General features: G+C 38.4%; 1 long non-coding RNA gene across 1 annotated transcript in view; it reads left to right on the top strand.

The window, feature by feature from the left end:
- The first annotated feature begins 1,854 nt into the window (after window positions 1-1,854).
- The window catches only part of LOC148186715 (uncharacterized), a 77,378-nt gene continuing 57,655 nt past the window's right edge, over window positions 1,855-21,577 (top strand). The window contains exon 1 of the long non-coding RNA XR_015779450.1: window positions 1,855-2,096. This is a non-coding gene — a long non-coding RNA (uncharacterized LOC148186715). The remainder of the gene's footprint in view (window positions 2,097-21,577) is intronic.

A 21,577-nucleotide genomic window follows, 5' to 3' on the forward strand; every position in this document is an offset into this window, starting at 1 on the left:
TGGTAGCAGCTAAGCCAGCAGCTCACAGCTAACAGTGCTAACTCCATAAACAGCACTTAAACACAACTACTACTACTTTCTACATATAATGAGATATTTGCTGATGAAATAAGTCACATTTACCAACACCAAGTTTTGAAGAATTACCATTACTATTGTTTATTGCTGTCAAATTTAAAGGTCAGTACTTTAACATTAAATGGAAACCCTGCTTTGGTGTTGAAACTGCTGACTTTGTAAACCACGCTACACATTTCTCAGACTGTAGAATAATTATTTTGAAGTAGCAGATTTGCTCAGAGACCTAACCTCAAAAGCAGAGATCTCATTTACAGAAACTAAAAAGACTTTTCAAACAGAGCACAGTTCTGTTTGAAAAACCCTCCACAAGGCGGGTTTCCATTCCGTTAACTCTTGAAAACAACAACTTGAAATTGCAAATACAAACTGTGCCTGAATGGAAACACATCATTTTCAAAAGAACTCCCATTTATTGCAAAAAAGAGGATTTTATGCTCACATGAGGTGATATTTAGATATATTTCCCAAAACTGCGATGGAAACATTTTTTTCACTTATAACTAACTATCACATCCCAGAAATCCCTAATACATATAAGGGGCTTGCCTTTCCATTATCGCTCACATAACACGCCTACGTTATCTTTAATTAGAAATAATGACGGCTAGTGTGGTGGCTGCAATAGAAATAAACCTGCAAATGTTTTAAACATCCATCACCATGCTTCTTAGCATATTATTGCCAGAGGAGAAGTTAGTTTTGAGCAAATCTGTGATAGAAACCAACCTACTACCTATGCTTTTTGCATATTAATCTCCCAAACTTTCAAACAATAGGTATATTTATTTAGACCTCCCTCACAGTGGTTAACAGTGTGAATTTGGAGCAGTGGTGAAACAGTAAGACTTAAGCAAAGTCTGATGGTTGCACCAGTAGTTATTTTTTCCCCAATCTGTGCAGCAGCAGAAGGCAATTTGACTGCGGACCAGTTGGCCTGACTCTGGAATAACCAGTTAAATAGGCCATGTGCTCCCTCGCTATTACTATGTTTGTGATTATGAGTCACACTTTACTCCATAAATGGCAGGAGGTTCCTTAACCCTGCGCTGTTCTGGGCCTCATTAGGCGTGTTTTCACTGGGAAGATGAGTTTCATTTGATATCTAACTCTGTTTGAGCTCTTTGCCATTAAAACAAAATATTAAAAATAAATAAATAAATTCAGAGCACTGTAATCTGTTGAGTTTTAATGTTTCAAGGAAACAGATAACAAATAAATACACACAAATAATTAATGAGTAAAATTATTATTTCTGTAGACTCAAAACGATATAGAATATCAATACTTTTGTAAAGCCTATTATTTTGCAGGGGATAAGTGGAAATCTTACATTTTTTTACATTTCAACAGTGCTGTAGTTAACCATTTTAAACCTGGATCGACATTAGTTTTCTTCTGCTGCATTTGGATGCCTTTCACAAGTTATTTGACTCTTTGAACCCTGAGCAAATAGTTTTAATTCTTTATGTTAAACATGAGGAAAAAAGGCCATGGCGAACTTGGCAGAAATGTCAAAGGAATCAAAGAAATTGTCAAAAAAAACCCCAAAAAAACAAAACAAAAATAGACGATAGAAAATAAAAGCCAATTTCCACAGTTTTCAAAGTGTAAACGACTAGATTATTGGATTAAGGCACAAAAAACCACCTGTTTACAGTCATAGTCATGTGCACCGCCCGCCCGGCACACTGGGTGACACAAATCAAACACCCCCAGAAGGTGAACGTCAGGTGCGTGCTGGGCGTGGCCAGCGCAATTGGGCGGGGTTAACTTTTTAAATTGCTCATGGCGTTTTGTCTCTGTAACGTCTTCGGTCACTCAAGAAATTTCACCATTGAGCTTCAATCTGCTGTGACTTTTTTGAAAAGTTTGAGGTCAAAGACGCTGAGTGGACTGGTTATACTGGGACAGAGAGGCCGAGAGGACTGGTTTTATTTAGCACTGAGAGTGAACAGGAAGAAAAGTTGGTACTGGAGCAAACTGCGAAGTTCACGAACAGAACAACCTTCAACCAGGTGAGTACAACAACAGCAAACTTTTTCGCTGTTCGCGCGCATTCTGTCCTTTTACTCTGCTGTGTGCGTTTGTTTGTTGGCTGCTGTCAATGTTTCTTTTATATTTCATGTCTGTGTTGGCTGCTTTGGTAATGCTTTATTATGCTGCTTATAGTGTCGGTTTATGTTGTTGATGTGGCAAAAGAATCCTTGTAGCCACTGTGGTGTGTGGTTTATATATATATATATATATAATGCGCGCGATTTATTCGTATTTCGCGCGCCTTACAATAAGATGCGCGGCCTGATTTACTAATGGTTAGTCTAATCATAGTGATTCATAGTGATTTTATCAGAGTGTATCGTCCACCCAGTCTCTTTTACCTGTTTAGATTTGATAAATTGCACTTTTTCACCTTCCAAAAAATCATTGCAGTTTCTATTTTGTCACTGAACGTTTGTTTTGGCATCAGAATGACTTGATTTCTTTGCCAAGGGTTGAAATTGACTGTAAGGACTCCATAGTTCACAGCTTGTTGGTCTTTTTTGGTAAAGGCTAATTGTCTGAATTTGTTCTGTTAGCTGGTTAATTCTAGTGAGGCTACAGGAAGGCAGTTATATTACTGATAATTAGTTGTTGCAAAGTATAAGGTTGCAAAATGTTGCCTTTCGAAAATATACCAAATATTGTTGGTTTGGGCATACGTTTTCTTTGTTCGGATGTATAGGCTACAGTTGATGTTACAACACTTTACTTTTTTGCACTTTAGTTTGTTGATAAAACACTGGCTGTGACAGTGCTGATGCTCACCAGATGCAGAAGGGCAATGCTTGCAGGAAAGCAACATTTGAATTTATTGTTCAGTGAGTTAATAAGCTTGTCAGAATATAAAATGTGAGAAAGAAGAGATATATCATGATGCAAAATACCACAACGTGTTCTACTGTTTGAACTTATCGCCAGTCATCAAATCAGTTTTAACAGTGGAGTAAATTCCCTTGTGGTGTAAAATTCTTCCTTTTTGCTTTCCTCTGGCTTTGTATTGTACACTTAAACTAAAGTGTTCCTTTGTGAGCAACTGTAAATATCACAGAATCAATACTAATATCCGTTAGAGAGGCAGAAGTCTTCTTTTAAAGACAGAGTGATAATCAATAATTATACAAAGGGCAGAGTTCAGAGAAGGATACTTTATTGGCTCAGAGGGAATCTTAAAATGGCAGTTCACAATCAATATGGTTATTGATCCAATGCTCATAACACCAGGAATGTTACATGAGTGAGGTGACTGACATGTCAGCATGTGAAGAGCTAGTTTCTGGCAGGAAAGTGACCCACAATGATTTATAGCTGAAAAACGTAATTTTAAAAATTATATTTTTACAATTTATTTTTGAGTCTTTCATAATAAAATTTATTATGATAATAATACCTTTATGAGGTAATGAGGTAATTCATTTTTTATGCATCCTTGTTTAAAAGCATTCCAGTGATTATATTTCAGTTGGTAGATTTTGCTGTAAAATTTAGATAAAGCAATCAAAATGCTACACAAGAAGCACCCATAATTAATCAAGAGATCTAGAAAACATTCACATTTCAGCCAAACTGGGCTCAGCTGTAGCCTATACTTTTGTCTGGGTCCTCAAGTTAGATTTTAGGGTCTAAAACAAAGTGACCTGCAATAGTGTAACTGGTAGGTCTGGCCTTTATTCTGTCTTATCATAATAGTAGTAGTAATTTTAAAAAATTGCTTTGCATGTAGTTTTTTGAAAATAATTATTTTTTAAAGGTTTTTTTCCATCTAAAAACATAGTGGCATCATGACAAAACCTGGCATTTAAAGGGTTAAAATTCTGAAAATTATTGAATATTTGATATCTATGATTATGACTTTTGGTTTAAGAAATAAGATTAATGAATGTAGAAAATCATTTTAACGTATGATATTTTTATAGCTCGATTTTGATTTAAAAATGTCACTTTGGGCTCTGGAAAATTCCGATGGCAATTAATTGTCCATTATTTTCTGACATTTTATAGCCCAGACTAAATGAATTATCCACAGATTAATCTGTAATGAAACTAATTATTAACAGCAGTAATCTTGGCACCTCTGTACAAGTCAACTCTGAACAAAACAGTTTATCTCAAAGAAGTGATAAAAGGGTGAGTCCCACCTCTCCTGAATTTTAATCAGCCTGATGTTCAGATGGATAACGTGAAGCTGGCATCCTCGGCTGCAGCAGCAGCTCGATCAGCGCTGAACACAAGCTTCTGCTTAGCACAGCTCGTAAAAACCTCCCAGTGGACATAGAAACCTACTACTTGTGCCTGAGGCATCCTTTAAGAGCTCCGCTGTGGAGTAACTCCAGTAAAAGTCCCTCAGCACCAAGTGGTGCTATAAGGGATAAGTGGGCACTGCTCCACAAATGTAACCGTCCGGGGTTTAACCGCCCTGCCGCTAACTGCTGCCATTGAGAATTTTGTTGTTTACACATCAATGACAGAGAGGCAAAACCAATTATAATGGCAACATGATGAAAATTTAACAGTAATCTCCTGTTAAAAGACACTTTTTGAACAGAAACAATGGCAAGTATGCAAAGAAGAATAATGTAAAAGAAAAGCTGCATTGCAAGTTCATCATGCAGAGTCCATATAGATTCTCCTCCCCCTCCTCTATCCTTCTGTGTTTGTCTTATTCCTTTGGGGTCCCTCTCACCCCCTCTTTCCTCGCCCCTTGCTCTATTTTTAGCTCCCTGACAGGGAAATCCTATACATGAGCCGTGCTATATATAGCCAGCTGTACATTGATCTACACACGTGAGCAATAGCAGAGAAAGCAGGGATTTCTACATCAATGGACTGCAGACGCTGCTGGTGGTAATGAGGGATAGTTAGCTGCCACGTCTGCAGTTTAATGGTGTGCTGCAGGACTGTATGTTTCCTGGAGGGGTTTTATTTTTAAAAATGCTATATTTCTGTTTTGAAAATATTAAATGTGAGCAGATTTATTCTGGTTCACTTGGTTGCAGGCTTTGTTTTCCATCTGAAAAGCATTAAAGAGATTATTTAAAGCAAAGTAACAAAGACGACTGCTAAAATATCAGCTTTTGAAATGAACTAGTTGGACAGCTAATTTCAAGGTTGGGCTCATCGCTGCATATCATTGAATTGGGGTAGGAAACGTGCACAGAAACATCCAAAACAAAGACAAGGGCATAATTCCTCCATAATAGCATAGGCTGTGTAAATGTCAAATGACTCAAGTGTGTTTATATTTGCATGTGTTCATGCATGTGTGTAATCTGCCTGTGTGCACACATACTGCTCTTCATGTGTACAGTATTTGTACTTGTGCATAACATGTTTGCTTTAATGTTTGTGTGTTTAACTGCCTGCACGTGGCATTAACATGAACTCTGGGAAATCTGACTGTATTCAAGTGGAACAAAATGCATTAGATCCTTATGCTGCAGCACACAGCCTTGAATAGATTAGTTTTGATGTTATAAATTTCCACAGAGTGCTATTAGAAAAAGTGAAAAAAAGGCATTGATGTAGCATTCAGATGGACTGTATATGTTGACACAGAAAAATACACTGGGCAGTTAATGAGACTAATTAGAGGAAAATGTGTCTGCATTGCATTCTGGTCTATTGAGGCTTCTTTAGATCTTACTCACTCTACCTCTTGTGGAATATTGATGCAAAATGACTGCTACAGAACTTTAAAGCTCCCCTAATCAGTTTTAAATTAACCATAAGGGACTGTTTGGCACATTTTATGCACTTTCATTCTTCATTTTTTGATACTTTTGGCTGTGTTCATGCTTATGGCATACATTTTGGTAAGATTGTGTACTTTTGTTTAGTACACTGTGTAAACAAAATTGTTACATTCATACTCTTGAGTGCAAAAATGCGTCATTGAAACTCATTCAAACTGCAATTTTTTATCCCACAACCATCAAAGCATGCACTGTCACAGTCAATGTTGCTGCAAATCATTGACATGTCCCAGGCTGGGATCATCATCAAAATGCTTTGCATGTAGCATATTGAAAATAATTATTTTTTGTGTTTTTTTTCATCTATGAACATAATGGCCCCAAAGCAAAACCTGACATTTAAAGGGTTAAAATTATACACATTTGGTATTAATGATTAGGACTGATGTTGGTTAAAAAGTTAACTCAAAGAAAGTAAAAAATAACATTAATGTTTTTTATTGCCTTTTTCTGAAAAGCGCAGAGAGACACGATTTTGTGTAATATTAAAGCGGGCCCTGCTTTATTATGCTGCCAATAGTGTCGGTTTATGTTGCTGGTGTGGCAAAAGAATCCCTGTAGCCACTGTGGTGTGTGTGAGTGTGCAACTACATGCAGACTTCAGGGGATTTGTGTGCCACAGCCTTGTGTAGACCACAGACCTATACATTGGTACAGACTTTGCCAAAAATGAAAATAAACAGGTTGAGAATAATCTGCTGTGCACAACATTGGTTTACCACTGTGATGTGATGGTCGTGTGAATAGATAAATGCATGGTCGATTTTGAAGGATTTTGAGATGTTTTCTTGTCTGGAGTTAATCACAAATGTGGGAGATAGCACTCGCGTCTGATGCTGGGTGCACAGTATGTGTAAGAGGCATGGTGTGCTGGAGAACAGTAGTAAACCTGGTCAGAAAACACAACCTTTGCTTGTGTGAAAGCTTGTATAGAATACTTTCAAAATCATTATGTGGTTGCTGTGACAACTGTGATTTCATAGAAATTCCAGTGGGAAAATAACACGGGGTGGAAGAGGTGAAGGATAGAGGGAAAGAAGCAGCGAGGGGGAGATTATAAAATCAGAGGAGAGGTCTGACAGTGAGCTAACAAGACTGTGATGTTATTACAGAAAGAGAGAGAGGGGAGAGGAGAAGGAGGAGAAGATGGTGGAAAATAAAGATGGAAGTAAAACATTAGAGCAGGAGGAAGTGTAGGAAAGATGAACATAAAGAAAGAATGGAAGAGGACTAAAAAAGAGGGAAGGAAGGGAACAGAATTAGTCAAAGATGAACAAATGAATGGAAGAAAACGGGTGATTCGAGGACAAAGGGAGGCTGATGAGGAGTTGCTGGAGCAGAGAGGAGAGCAGCAGGAAGGGAGAGGAAAACTGTTGGACAAAATACTGAGAGGAAAACATGAGTGGAATACTAACAGACAAATTAATTATGTTTATCAGAAATGACTGAGGCTGTCTGACAGACAGAGACGGACTGGAGTAACGATGCAGAAAGCCACTGAGTGAAAAATACAAGAACATTTTCAAAAAGCACGTTTTGGTAGTTTAAAACACGCACTGCTACTGTTACTGGAACATGAGTTTCTCCCAGAGGAAGCGGAGCTAAAAGTTTTCAGTTGGAATTGACCGTTCACTCACCCGGCCTCCTTAGTTACTGTTGCTACGTCTGTCAGGCTTTCCATCCTAGAACTGCACTCACAGTTTGTAGCTGATGGTGATAACAAAAGCATTTAAAATACTCTGTAATTTTTAAACAATGGGTCTTACATTTCACACCGGAGAAACAAAAGTGAACTATTTTACTTTAGCTAATTGCTAATGATAGAGCTTCTACCCTCGGGGCACCAGGATCCTAAATGAGGACTTTGCTTAAAGGGATAGTTCTGGATTTTTAAAGTGGAGCTGCATGAGAAGAATTGTAGAAATCAGAAAAAAAATGCAATTGCTGCATCTCTACTTGGAAAAAAAGGGACAGCATCATTTGTCACCTGAAAGGCAGCAGTAAATAGAAACATATTAATAATGCTATTCATTGTTAGAGGCCAGTGAATAAATTAAGGCTTTAAACCAAAGCAAGCTGCTGTTGTTTGTTGTAAACTCTGATAGTTAGCATTTTGGACTCCACACAGTGGACGACCCAGACAAGTGGTTCTTTAAAAGAACCTGTAACCTCACAAAATAATGTAGTTAATGATATGCCCTGGCTTTGGTAAATAACCAGGTTAATACTGTAGGTGGTGGGTTAGTTAGACAGCCATGGTGATGTTTGCCACTCTGCAGATAAACAGTTTAATCTGTCCCAGACACTCGAGTTTTGTAAGCACCCTCCAAAGCCTTCAGTATTGCAATTACTACACCCCCATGCACACTGTTTGAAACCCAAAGCTTGACAGACGTGCATAGCATGCCTACGCAGTATTTTGGGGGCCTAAATGATTCATTTGAGGGCACAAATGACTAATTTATAAAAGTAGACAGATTTCTAATGTGTCCCTTCTCTGCACCAGAGAGGACTGTCCCAGTGATATTCTAAGGACGGAGGGAAGCCCTAAAATCTATCAATCAAATCAATCATTTCTTTACAACAGGAGACAAAACTTTATTCATATAGCTCACGAAGAGCTTGATTTGATCATTCAAACAGCTGTAAATATTTTTTCTTTACAGAAACTACATATTGAAGAATCTAAACTAATGAAATACTGATGCTTAGGGCTGGGCGATATGGAAAAATGTGTGATCAAAATATTTTTTTGTCATCATCAGTAGATATATATATATATATTTCACAATATACATCAAATCACTATTTCTGTTAAGCTTAAAGGTTCTTTTTTACTCCTAAGTGAAATATGAAGATATCATAAGGTTAATTTTGGTTTAAATATTTATTTTCTGTCAGACATTGAACATGAAAAACATATTGTAGAACAGGCATCACCAACTGGTGGACCTATTCAACTAAAATTCACAGAGGTCCAGTTACTAAAATTCACAACACAAAGTAGTCTGTAGTAATCTTAAGAAGTCACTTTCCATGAAGACATGGCTGGAATTCATTATGTCGACATTCTGTCGACTAGGTCTCATATTTCAATCGAGGTAAACTTATTTTGTGATTGATATCATTATCGTTTTATCACCCAGCCCCACTGATGCTGAACAAAGGCTTCACATCATCCTTCTTAAAATTCATATGCTCCTGCACTACTTTACAAAGTGGCAAACAAAGTGAAGTGAGCTAAGCTAGCGGATAGAGAAAGAGGATCAAGGGAGGGATGACAGAGGCAGATTGACTGAAGGAGAAAGAGTGATTTTGCTGCTTCGACAGTCTCAAACAGGAAGGTCAGCATGTTCAAAGGACAGTCAGGAAAAACTAAAGGCAAGAAACAGGGAGGAGGATAGAGAGAAGATGGGTGGTAAGAAGGATAGAGGTACGGGAGAGGGCTGTGGTGTAATGTATGCACATAATTATTATTTCTAGTGGATCAATCACAGACATTAAGTGGAATAATACATTTATTATTGCCAGTTTTGTCTTTAATGAAATTGGTAGTAATATATGAACTGGAGAGCTGTTTGTTTGTTGCCCGCTCACAGTGAATGAATCCTCACGGTTAAAGGCGCCTCGGTGTCTGTCTCATTTCTACTAACGCTAACATCAAGCTGTTGATTGGAAGTTGCAAGTTCACAGCAAAAATCGACCCTTCCTGCCTGAGAAAAACCTGGTCCTTCAAAATAAAAGCACCATGGCCCCTGCTTTGATTTATATAATTGTTACAATACTTTTAAGAATTTCATTATAAAAGTCCTCTAGTTAACTTCCTTGGAACTGCATTTTATTAACTGTAATTATAACAATTGGTTAGTCAACTTAATTACATGACAATAGCTACTTTATTTGAGTTTATTATTTTGTATTTAAGTAGTTAACATACATTTAAAGAATATATAGAAATAGCAAGATGTATCAGAATATAGTCGTAACCTATTATTGAAAGCCACATTGCCAAACCATAACCTGGATGACGGAAAATCTTTACAAACATGGACAAAGAAGAAACTGATGATATATAATATATGCACTCTATCACAGGTAAAACTGACAGCTGTAGTTTTTTTAATGTAATAAATTAATTGCTGTTTAACCTTAATAAAGGCAACTGCTGCAGAGGAATACGACCGTATTTGGTAACTAAATATTGAAACCCACAGTTTGACATCGGGCCTCTCTATTTAACCTTTGTCAACCTCTACTGGTGATCAGTAGAAACGAAAGAAAATCAATGACTTGACATTTTCTTCAGTCATTTTATGCACACTGGTGATGTATAAGCCTTATTTACGCCCCTATATTGAATGACTAATCTATGGATACATTCATGTGTAGCCCTTGTGCTGTCTGTGAGGCCTTGCTGCCCTCGAAAAATGTGCGTCAGCATGTGCATTATGGTTGCTGCTGCGTGAGCTGTCAATACTGTATTGTACATCTCTGCACCAATTATGACTGTTGCCGTAGAGCGAAGGAGAGGAGGGAGGATGAAAGAGAGGTGAACGAGAGGAGAGAGGCAAGGGAGGTGGCGAAGGACAGGGAGAACAATACGAACAGACGGCAGAATGGCTGCCAAGAGAGAGGGAGAATGAAGGCAGGGATGAAGTGGAGGCTAAACCCCCCGAAAATCAGTTTGGCAGGAGCCTTTTTTCTCCCCACAAAGTCATTATGATGTGAAAATTTTAGTTTCAGTCAAACAGACACAGGGTGAGATGTGTTTTGACGGATCAGAAAAATCATATTTTTAAGTGATAATTGCCTTAAATGTGCTGATCTGTAAAGATGTAGTAGCTGACTATATGTTTCTGCACCTATTTCACAGGACAAATTCCTGTCTATTCACTGAGCAGAACATTATCCATACAGTTTACATGTAGGAAATCAGCCGGCGAGATCAGCTTAGTCACAGGGACACAAACATCATATGCGTAATGTCAACTGGATTTAGCATTGACATTAAGAATGGAGCAGAGAGGAGCAAGGAGAGGGACTCGCCGTGGGAGAAGGAGAGATAGGGAGATGGAGGAAGACAAAGATAGAGAGGAAGACACAGAGGGAGAGTGGATTTAAGTAGAGAGGAAAATTAGTCGTCTGCAGAGGGTGCAGAGGATTTCAAAGAGGCATTATGTCTTGGCTCAGGCTTTTCTCTTTCTCTTAATCCTTCCAACTTCCATGTACTGTATCACAGCAGGGAAAGTCTCAGCAGAGACAACAGTGAGGATCCACTTAATTTATTCCCACTATGGCGTCAGTGCTTCTTATCGCATAACTTTGGAGCCTCGCTGATAAAGCAGCAAGAGCAACGATTAATAGGAGAAGAGTTAATGGGAGAAAAATGGTGCGATGTTGCAAAATGTGCCCAGTCAAAGCATGTAAGATGCCCTAATGTTGGAGCTTTAATATGCAAACTGATTTGAACTTTGGCTACTTTATTTTTTTCTTGTGTGTGAGGGGATGTTGTCAGAGACAGCAGCACCCGCCTCAGGCTGCCTCTGTCCAAGAGCTTGCAAACACTTGAAATGAAATATGGCAGTGATCAGACTGGAGGCGGAAACGAGGCGCACTGACGTGGTCGTAGTTACATAACGAGTGCCACTGCCCCCTGTCCCCAAGTGTTTTCAATGACTCGAGTATTAGCAGAAATAGTGCTGATCATAACCGAGTGATACGGGGTGAAAATAATCAGTGTTTAGTGACCAGCGCATGAATTTCGTCAACTCCAGTTTGTACATTTTTTACAAACATATCCTACAGTAACTAATGACTGTTTGTGGTTAAATAATTATCAATTAATTATTAGTAACTAAGTACTGTAGTTGAAGCTGTGGTCTGTTTTTTATGCCTCCATGCTGGTGGCGGTGGTGGCTGAAAGCATTACCTTTTCTTGTTGTAAACATGATATGTCAAGAACATCTTGAGGGAATTTCTTCAAATTTGACACAAACATCCACTAAGTCTTAACAATGAAATGATTTAACTTTGGTGGTCAAAAGTCAAAGTCACTATGACCTCATGTCTGTCCCATTGTTTTGAAAGCGATATCTCAAGTGATATCTTGGGATTTGTTAAAATTTGGCAAAAACATCCACTTGAGCTCATATATGAACTATTTAGATTTTGGCCGTCAAAGATTGCTGTGACTTTGCATTTGTCTTATTCGTGAACATGAAAAGCCAAGAACATTGTGTGGGTGATTTCTTCAAATTTTACACAAATGTCCAGTTAGTCTTAACATTTAAATTATTCGACTTTGGTGGTCAAAGGTCAAGGTCACTGTGACCTTGTGTCCATCCCATTCTGGTGAATACCTGAAAACCACCAAAATCGCATCAGTTTATCCTTTATCCATTTGAGTTTTGCACAAATGTCTACTTGGCCTAGAGAATGAACTGATTGGAAATTGGTTGTCCAAGGTCACGGTGACATCATGCAACATGTTTTTGGTCATACCTCAAGAAATAATTCTCTAAAATTTCACAAAAATATCTTACAGGATATAATGATGAATTTCTGACATTTTTTTAAGTGAATTGATGACACTTTCTTGACACTGTGCTGATGGCATCAATCTTCTGTGCTGTTGAGGGACGATATGTGTTAAGCATCCATGTTTTCACAGACATAGATGAAAACTGTAAGTGCAAATTGGCTGGTGCACGGAGGCATACAAGCGCATGGCAGTGATTTGAGTTTTGGTGATGGAATAAGGTTAAATTTATGTAAAATTGTTATTTTTGTTTGTTTTGTTTTGGCCGACATCCGTCCATCTCATTCTAGTGCACTTGAACACCTTTAGGAAAGTTTTAAAGGATAAAGGATAAACTGTCCATCTCATTATTGTGAATGCGATATCTCAGGAATACCTTGAGGGAATCTTTTGTTCAAATTTGGCACAAATGTTCACTTGGACAATGACTGATTAGAATTTGGTGGTCAAAGGTCACTGTGACCTCACAGAACCCTGTGTAAAGCCACAACTTTAGAAATCATTTACTAATTCTAACAAAATCCTTCTTTATTATTATTATTATTATTATTATTATTATTATTATTATTATTATTATTATTATTATTATTATTATTGCAACATTAAAACAATACACACAAGATGCACCATATTACCAACACATCACAAACCATCAACATGCCACAAAATTAGTAAAAACAGACAAACAACAACAACAACAAAATACTGACAAAACTTTACACAACTGTCTAATAGGATAAAAGAATGAAGTGATGACATTTAAATCCAACTAAGTTCAACTTCACCGTGACATTTTAATGTTCTGCGAAAACACTTAATGATATACTTAATTTTGTTTTGCAAACCGAGTTACTAAATTTTACTGTTAAATTGAGAATAATAAAAAAATCACACTGTGCAGATTATTTTTGACATGGAAACATATTTGATTCTGCATGATAATGCGACATTTAAATTCTTCCATTAAAAAAAAAAGTAAAATGTGATTTCCTGTGAGATGCTGCTCCATATGGGAAAATTAGCATGCGGTATGTTGAGTGACATTAGGCTCTCTATAGGAGGTGAAGGTGACTAATGGAGTCTGTGTGCTGCTAATAATCTCTGCACAGCAGTCGGACACATGGCTGCTCATCTCAAATCTGAAGTAAAATATATCTAATAACATCAGTTATATTAAGCTGATGATGAATGATGAAAAGAAAAGTGGATATTATTTATTGCAATTAATAAAGCTAATTTTGAGCCACTGCTAAGGCAGCTTCTTTATTAAGTGAAAATGACTTCAGTTGATGAATATATAGATCACAGTGATTGGTTGAAATAGCATCCCTTTTGACAAAAAAAAGAGCCAAAAGAAAACTAATGTCATAAATAAACATCAATTCAGTCTAAATGTGATCACTTAAAGCAGTTTATAAAATTGCATAAAGCTTTCTGACATCAAGTCTATCTTCACAAAACATGTATTTATCTCATCCCAAAACAAATAAAGAAAAACGACAGACATTTTTATTCATTTACATTATTTACATTGATGAAAGTGTTTTGATTTCCATGAAAATAGAAATCTTGATAAACAGCAGCTTTCTCTTCCTCGCTGCTTCCTGTGAGAGAAACGCCGCCAGCCACGTTGAGTCGGCAGACGCTGCCAAGGCCTGGAGGGACCTGGAGCTCTGAACTGACTCCTTCCCTCCTCGCTGACTATATTTACCCCTCACACACACACACACACACACACACACACACACACATTTATTGTGTATACGCAGTCAAACACGAAAAAAAATTAACATAATCTGTTCACATGCTCATTCAGACACATGAACATAAATAAATCTCAGCTTGCTAATGCTAACACTCATACCAAACCCTATTATTACTTACCATGACCATAAATTACACGGAATGATGTCATCAAATCTGTCAAAATTAATAAGATAATTTAAAATCCTAACTTTTTAAATGGCAGACGAGAGGTGCATATGTTTTCCAAGGTTACCTCCAAAGAAATGTGACCTATGAATACTAAAATATGGCTGCTTTACTCTGTGTGTGTGTGTGTGTGTGTGTGTGTGTGTGTGTGTGTGTGTGTGTGAGAGAGAGAGAGAGAGAGAGAGAGAGAGAGAGAGAGAGTGTGTGTGTATGTGTGTGTTCAGGTCTGTGATGCCTCTGACCCATTTAGGGCCTCCTGCTCAGCCAGATGAGCGACTGAATGTCTGAGCGGCTGAATGTTTTTTAGCCCTCGGCCACTCGGCTCAGGCACATCTGTGACAGACTGCAGGACTGGAGGCTGGACCTCCAGTGTGTGTGTGTGTGTGTGTGTGTGTGTGTGTGTGCGTGTGCGTGTGCGTGTGCGTGTGTGTGTGTGTGTGTGTGTGTGTGTGTGCGTGTGTGTGCTGATGATGTGAACCTGAACTTTTGTGAACTCATGACCTTTACGTGTAGATTTACTTGTGGGAATGTTTAAAGTAATTTATGCAGATTAATTTGTTTGCATGCTTTTAAACGTTGTGTCTGTGTGTATCTGTGTGTGTGTGTATTTGTGTGTGTGCGTGTGTCTGTGTCTGTGTTTTATCCTTGCATTCAGAAACATAATTCACAAGTGCACAATTGTAGGAGAAAAAAAAAGATTTAAAAAAAAGGTGTAGTGTCAGTGTGTTGCCACTAGCCAGCAGCAAACTCTTCTCGTCCTGGTGTGCTCATCATGTACAGAGTTCAGTTTTCTGTCTCATAGTAACACAAAGCACATCTGTCTGTGAATCAGAAGCCCGTCATGAAGGACTGGTGTGATTTCAAGTCATACCTGTGACCTTCTGACAAGAAAGATGAGAAAAAGACAGTTATAGCAAAGACTTGAATTAAGTACAACACATTGTTATATGGTTATTTACCAGTGACTGAGGTGTTTGGCCATGTGTTGGCATTTATACTGTATATATGTACAAATATTTGTTAGTGACATTGAAACTATACTTGGTAACATTAATATAAGTAGCCTTTGGTCATATTTGCTGAAATTGTCACTATATTCATACAGTAGTAGCGATGAGAGAAAATGGCAAAAATGTATTTTATAAAAGTTACCAACTGTAGCTTGAAAGGAGTTTACTGGTTTTTTTTTTAGTTAGGTTTTTGTCATGATCTTTTAATCTCAAAACAATCTTCCATGACAAATGTGCATCCCGTAAAGATTGTATGATATGATCAAAAACTTGAGAATAGTTGCTAAGGCACCGTTTACATGGCAACGGTTCTTGCATGAAACATGAACCTTTTGTTGCAGTTTGGGCTTTTGTTTCAACAGCGTTTTGGGAGCCTTAACAAACAAACTTTTGAAACCAGATTCCAGAGTGTATTTTTTCGAAAATGCAACTGTCGCCGTGTAAAGTGGTGATGTGCGAATCCTGTGAGAACAGCGACATCACGGCTGCACTCTGCACATTTGCATGATGTTCTTTTATGGTGTGTCATTACAAAGTTACACTGCTAACTACTGGCCTTGCATGCATACTACAGCGTTTTCATTTAATTTTGTGGATTTGTGTACACGAGGATTGTTTTCATAATGTTATCATTTGAACGCAGATTTTATTTTTAATACGCAAAGGAAAGACTTTTATGTTTTTTGTATGGCCTAAATCTTCACCCCATGTTTTCATTCTCTTTTTCAATGATGAGATTTATTTTCTTTAGTGGCTCTAGTTAGAGAGTTTTTATCATGAGGGTGTGCAGAGACCATATTTTATTGCTTGTAGAGTCCACACATGCAGAATAAATCGTACTCAAAAACATTCCTATATCCTCATTATGACTTTTTAGAGACTTTGGACTTTCCCGTAGGATGTTTACACACTCACACATTTCTGCTTCATGGTCATCACAAAAAAGTGTTGAACCAGTGAGTGAAACACCTCATTAATCAGTCCACCTTTGTGAAATATGACATTTAAAAACTCGAGCTGACAGACAGAGAAATGAGCATTTTGCAGCTTCAGACTGTGCCCTCGGCTGGTGAGAGCCCACAACACTTTACCATCTGTCAGGTGTCACTACGAGCGGCCGCCATCTGCTGCTCCAGGTGGGGGCGACCGCGTGTGATGCAGCGTGTACAAGGTGGCCGTCTTATTACCCTAACGACCTTTACACCCTGTAACCCGCACACACAAGCAAACACACACTAAAACAGCAATCTCAGAGACGAGACAGGGAACTTTTTAGTTTTCACCATCAGGGGTTACGCCTCTTAACGACCCTGTTATGAAACTCGCAGCTCGTTAACTCGTCCATTAATTAACATGTTTTAATTGCTGCGGTGGTGTATGGCAGCGACACCTTACAGGCAGAGCTGCCCTTTGAGATTATTAATTTTGGGGGAACATTCATTTTTAAAAAACAGCTGCTCTGCTGTGCGTTTTTCAGCAGCTAGTAGATGATGAGTCATCTCTGTCACACATCGACACTGCTGTTATTGTTGATGTTGCTTCAAACTGGCATCTTTTTGTATAGGGAGTGTTTTTATACCATCCACCACATTCACAAGAGAAAATCTCAGATCCATTCTCATCCAGTTTTGTACAATAAACAGTATAGAAAACTTGAAGTGGTATTGATTTGATGCTGCTATAACTCCCTGAAAGTTTAAAATCGTTATCTGCCAATAGATGTTTGCAGGTGGCTTCTTTTGTGTGAAGAACTTCACAGGGATTTTTCTTCCAAAAGTCAATGTTGTCTGCACCAAAGCTTACCAAAATACAAAAACTATGAAGACTCAGTTCACCTCAGCCCATTCTGACTGTGTGTTTATCATTCAGACAGTGGCTCGATTTCTGACTGCGCCCATTCAGATTGGAATCCATTCATTTACGAGGACAAACAGATCTTTAAACGTTTGTTTCCCATTTCCATCTCCAGTTTTCTTTCTTTTTACATCCTTTCTTTCTTCCTTCTTTGTTTTCAAGACTATGGAACACCCCCAAAAATGGCAGCATCTGTTGAAACCGAAAAAAAAAAACACTCACCTGTCGTCCTTGTTCAGTTGCTTTATGTTTAAAAATTAAAATTTTTCTGTTTTTTTTATCCTACTGTTAAAGCTTCTTTCAAAAGTGCTGATTTATAAAACGAGGGTTTGAGTCGAGCATGTGCTTTTCCTACAAACTACAAACGAAGAGAAGTGCTGCTTAGGAGGAGATGATGGTAATAAGTGTCAACACGTCATTACATATCACCGGTGAAGGAGCTGTTATTACCACGTTTACCTGATTGTTGTGTTCTCATCAGTGTCGATCGGAGCCAGAGGCGATAAATACCCGTGTCAACTGCAGAGGCATTTAACGCAGGTGTGAATGCTGATAGTACACATTTCCATTGGGCAAGCATATTTTAGCGCATTTTGTAATTAGTTAATTACTATAAGTATAAGTACTACTATATTGTCTTAGAAACAAAAAGTAAAAATTCTCTGATTCCAGCTTGTTATATGTGAATATTTTCTGCTTTCTTTACTCCTCTACGACAGTAAATGGAACATCTTTGGGTTGTGGACCACCAGACGCTTACGGACGTCATATGGGCTTTGGGAAACACTGATCCACATTTTTTTTTATAAACCACAAAAATGAATCAAGTAATCAAGAAAATAATTGTCAGATTAATCGGCAATGAAAATAATTGTTGGTTGCAGCCCTAATGTTGTGCCTGTAACTTAACAAACTTCAGCCATGCATAAATCAGATCAGAAAATGCTTACGTTTTTTGTTTTGGGAGGCAGATTTTTTTTTGTCATTTTTGACAAGGAGAACATGATGTTCTTTTCTGAAGAGAAAATATGCCCAAACACACACACACACACACACACACACACACACACACACACACACACACTGACAGACTAACATAGAGACAAGGCCCACATGATAACATGGTATTTATCTGTTTTACATACATATATTCAGGGTTAGAGAATCATGATTGACATACAAAAGCATTTATTCTCTTTTTTGTACTTCTCTCTCATTCACACACACACACACACACACACACACACACACACACACACACACACACACACACACACACACACACACAAAGTCGAAGAATCATATTTTCACCCCCCTCCATCATCATCCTCGCTTTTCGTCTCCTCTCCTCTCTCTGATGGAGTCGGGCTCGGGGGGGGATGCTGGATCTCCTGCTGACTGTCATCAGCCAAGGCTTCACCTCCACACACACACACACACACACACACACACACACACACACAGACAGACACATACGCATGCTGTCTCTCTCGCTCTTGCCCCCCTGCAGATGCCGATATTAGGTAGCCAGCTCAGACTTCATTACCACACCATGAGGTCAGATTAAAAGAAGTTTATTGTCCCCCCCCTTCAAGGTCTTAAAGTCCTGGTCTCAGTATGTCTCTGCTGTCTGAACCGCTGCATATTTGAATCATCAGTTGTGGATTGAAGTGACAGTAGCTCCTTGTAATTAGGGCGCTGCGATGGCAGACACACTTCTCTCGTCTTGGTCTGGAAAGGCTCAGTGGGCAACCATTTGGGATAGAAATCATATCAAGTACGAGTGTTCTCTCTTCTTAAATTGAGACATCAGCAGGAATGCTTTGCTGTGACTGGACAAATTGAGGACTGAGTGGGCTGTCATAGCTCGATCATAGCTAGATTTTCAAAATCAATAATTTGATGAGCCAAACCACGGGTAGAAGCGGGGCTGTTTGTCTGTGCCATTATAGTTACATTGAAACTTTTTCAGATATTTGAAACATGACAAGCTTCCTTTTCATCACTGCTTTTGCATATATCTTCTTGTAGTTGCTGCTTTTCAGTTTACAGAAGACTTTTTCATAGTAAATAAGAAGCATGACGTTCAAATTTGTGATGTTATCAAACATAGTTTAGTCTGTTCTTGCAGCTGCACACCTTCTTGTTTCAGCTCCAGTTTGAGAAATGAGCATCAGAAGCATCCATAACAGAAAATTCCATCCAGGACAGTGATACTCAATGTATGGTCTGTGGGCCAAATCTGGCCCCTGGATGCTGGGTGGCTGTGAAAATAAAGTTGTTCACACTGGGACTTGTATATGTAAGGTTGCCAGAGTGCATAAAACAGAGGAGGATCCGCCGCACCCCCTGACAGAGCTCCTAGCCAAGCCGCTAATGTCTTACATCTTAAAGTCCTAGTAATGTCCTGAAATTTGAGAAATGTCCTGAAATCTTGAAAATGTTCTGAAATGCCAGAAATGTCCTAAAATCCTAAAAAATGTCCTAAAATCCTAAATATGTTCTAAAATCCTAGAAATATCCTACAATGTGGGAATGTCCTAAAATCCCAGAAAAGTTCTACATTCCGAGAAATGTCCAGAAATCCTAGAATTGTCCTAAATTCTGGGATTGTCCTAAAATCATAGAAGCTTCCCAAAAATCATAGAAAAGTCCTAAAATTCAAGAAACATCCCAGAAATCCCAGAAATGTCCCCAAATCCTAAAATCCTAGTAACATGTACAGCGTTACTGTGACTGATATTTTGCAAAAGTGGCCGCTAAGCAAAGCAGGTTGGGTATCCCTTCTTGAAGGGGATTCACCTAAACCTGATGGCAGGTCCGTCTATTATTTCAGTTTAAATTAGTGCAGTCTGAGCAGGAAGGCTATTTTCAACCAAGAGAAACTACACTTTATTTGAACCTAGGTCTTGTTTTCATCAGCTGAGGTTTCATTGTTCTCACCAGCGTAATTGCTGAGATCCCAGAATACAATCGCATTGCTACAAAGAGAGCCAACGGGGCCACAAACACAAGAAGTCAGACGATCATAGAGGTAAAACAAACCAAACAGCAAAATTACAGCCCACACTGTCTGTGTGAATATACGACCCAAGTTGTAATAAACTGTAATTTTGCTCTCACCTCTCTGTGACTCTTTCTACCTGCCTCAGTATCTCTGTTGGTGTTTGAGGCAGCTGAGTCATCACAACTACCACATTAACAGGATGCAGCAGGGAAAAATAAAACATAAAATGAGTTTTAACAAAGCTGTCAAAGCCTCTGATACTCCATGTTGTGGTCACTGTGTCATGGGAAAGTAAAAATGTGTGCATACACATACCTTAAAAGCTGTATCTGCTGGCTTAAAGGTGCAGTGTGGCTAAGATGGAGAAGTAACAGTTACGGAGGTTTTATGTGTTGTGTTACAGAGGTATCTGTTGAAATATGTATATAAGCTTGTCCTGCCTTGTAATGTGATTTGTACCCCAGGAGGTGATCTTTCTATGTCCTTTGACCTTCTCTTTTGTAATTGGAAAAGTCGTGGTTGGTCCAATCTTGCCTACTGAGTGCAGTGTGTGTAGGTCAACCACTTCAGCGTCAGCTGCTGGAAAAAGTAAGATGTCATTAAGGGACGATGGATTGCGTGAAATGACTGCCAAGCTGCATGCTACTGTTTGAGACCAACAAGCAAATAATTGTAATTTTTTGAGTAATTGTTTTTTGATTAATTGCTGTGTTTCCAGTAGCTTTTTAGGCATTCACACCTGCGTTAAATGCCCCCCCCCTCCCACACACACACACACACAACTTAACATAACATTTTCTTACCATAACCTAACCTAACCACAGTGTTTCAACATGCACACTACATAATAATACACACATTTAATGGATTAGTAGTATGCAGAAATGTACAACAACATTTTTGGGTTGACAGGCCAGTACAAAGTCAAGCTAGCTAAGGCAAGTCATTTGCAGGTTAACTGTTTGTTTGCTTAAGTCTGCGATCTTGAGTAATGACAACACAAACTGTACATTTCAGATAGCGCTGATGTATGGTTTTATCGTGGCTTTTCTCTTGCTAGATGATCAAAGTTTTTTGTTTTTTTTTTACTTCTATGTTTTTTTGACTTGTAATTAGCTTGGAGGTAAAATGTTGCACCATGTTAGTTTGGAGCATCTTGCATGGCATAAGGCTAAATCTTTAAATAAGCTGCATATCTAGTGGGGATGTCGATCTTCTGACTTTATTGTGTTCATCAGCTCTGAGGTCATGAAGTGGGAACGACATGGAAGCTACAACGAAGATTTCATTTTGATGCTAAGAGCGTTTAAAAAAGATGTTGATAGCTGTTTCCAATTTATATACAGTTCTATAAATTATTTATTTT

This window comes from Plectropomus leopardus, chromosome 17, assembly GCF_026936395.1.
Source record: "Plectropomus leopardus strain MGB_pleo_1.0 chromosome 17, ASM2693639v1, whole genome shotgun sequence".
In the NCBI taxonomy this organism is placed as follows: domain Eukaryota; kingdom Metazoa; phylum Chordata; class Actinopteri; order Perciformes; family Serranidae; genus Plectropomus; species Plectropomus leopardus.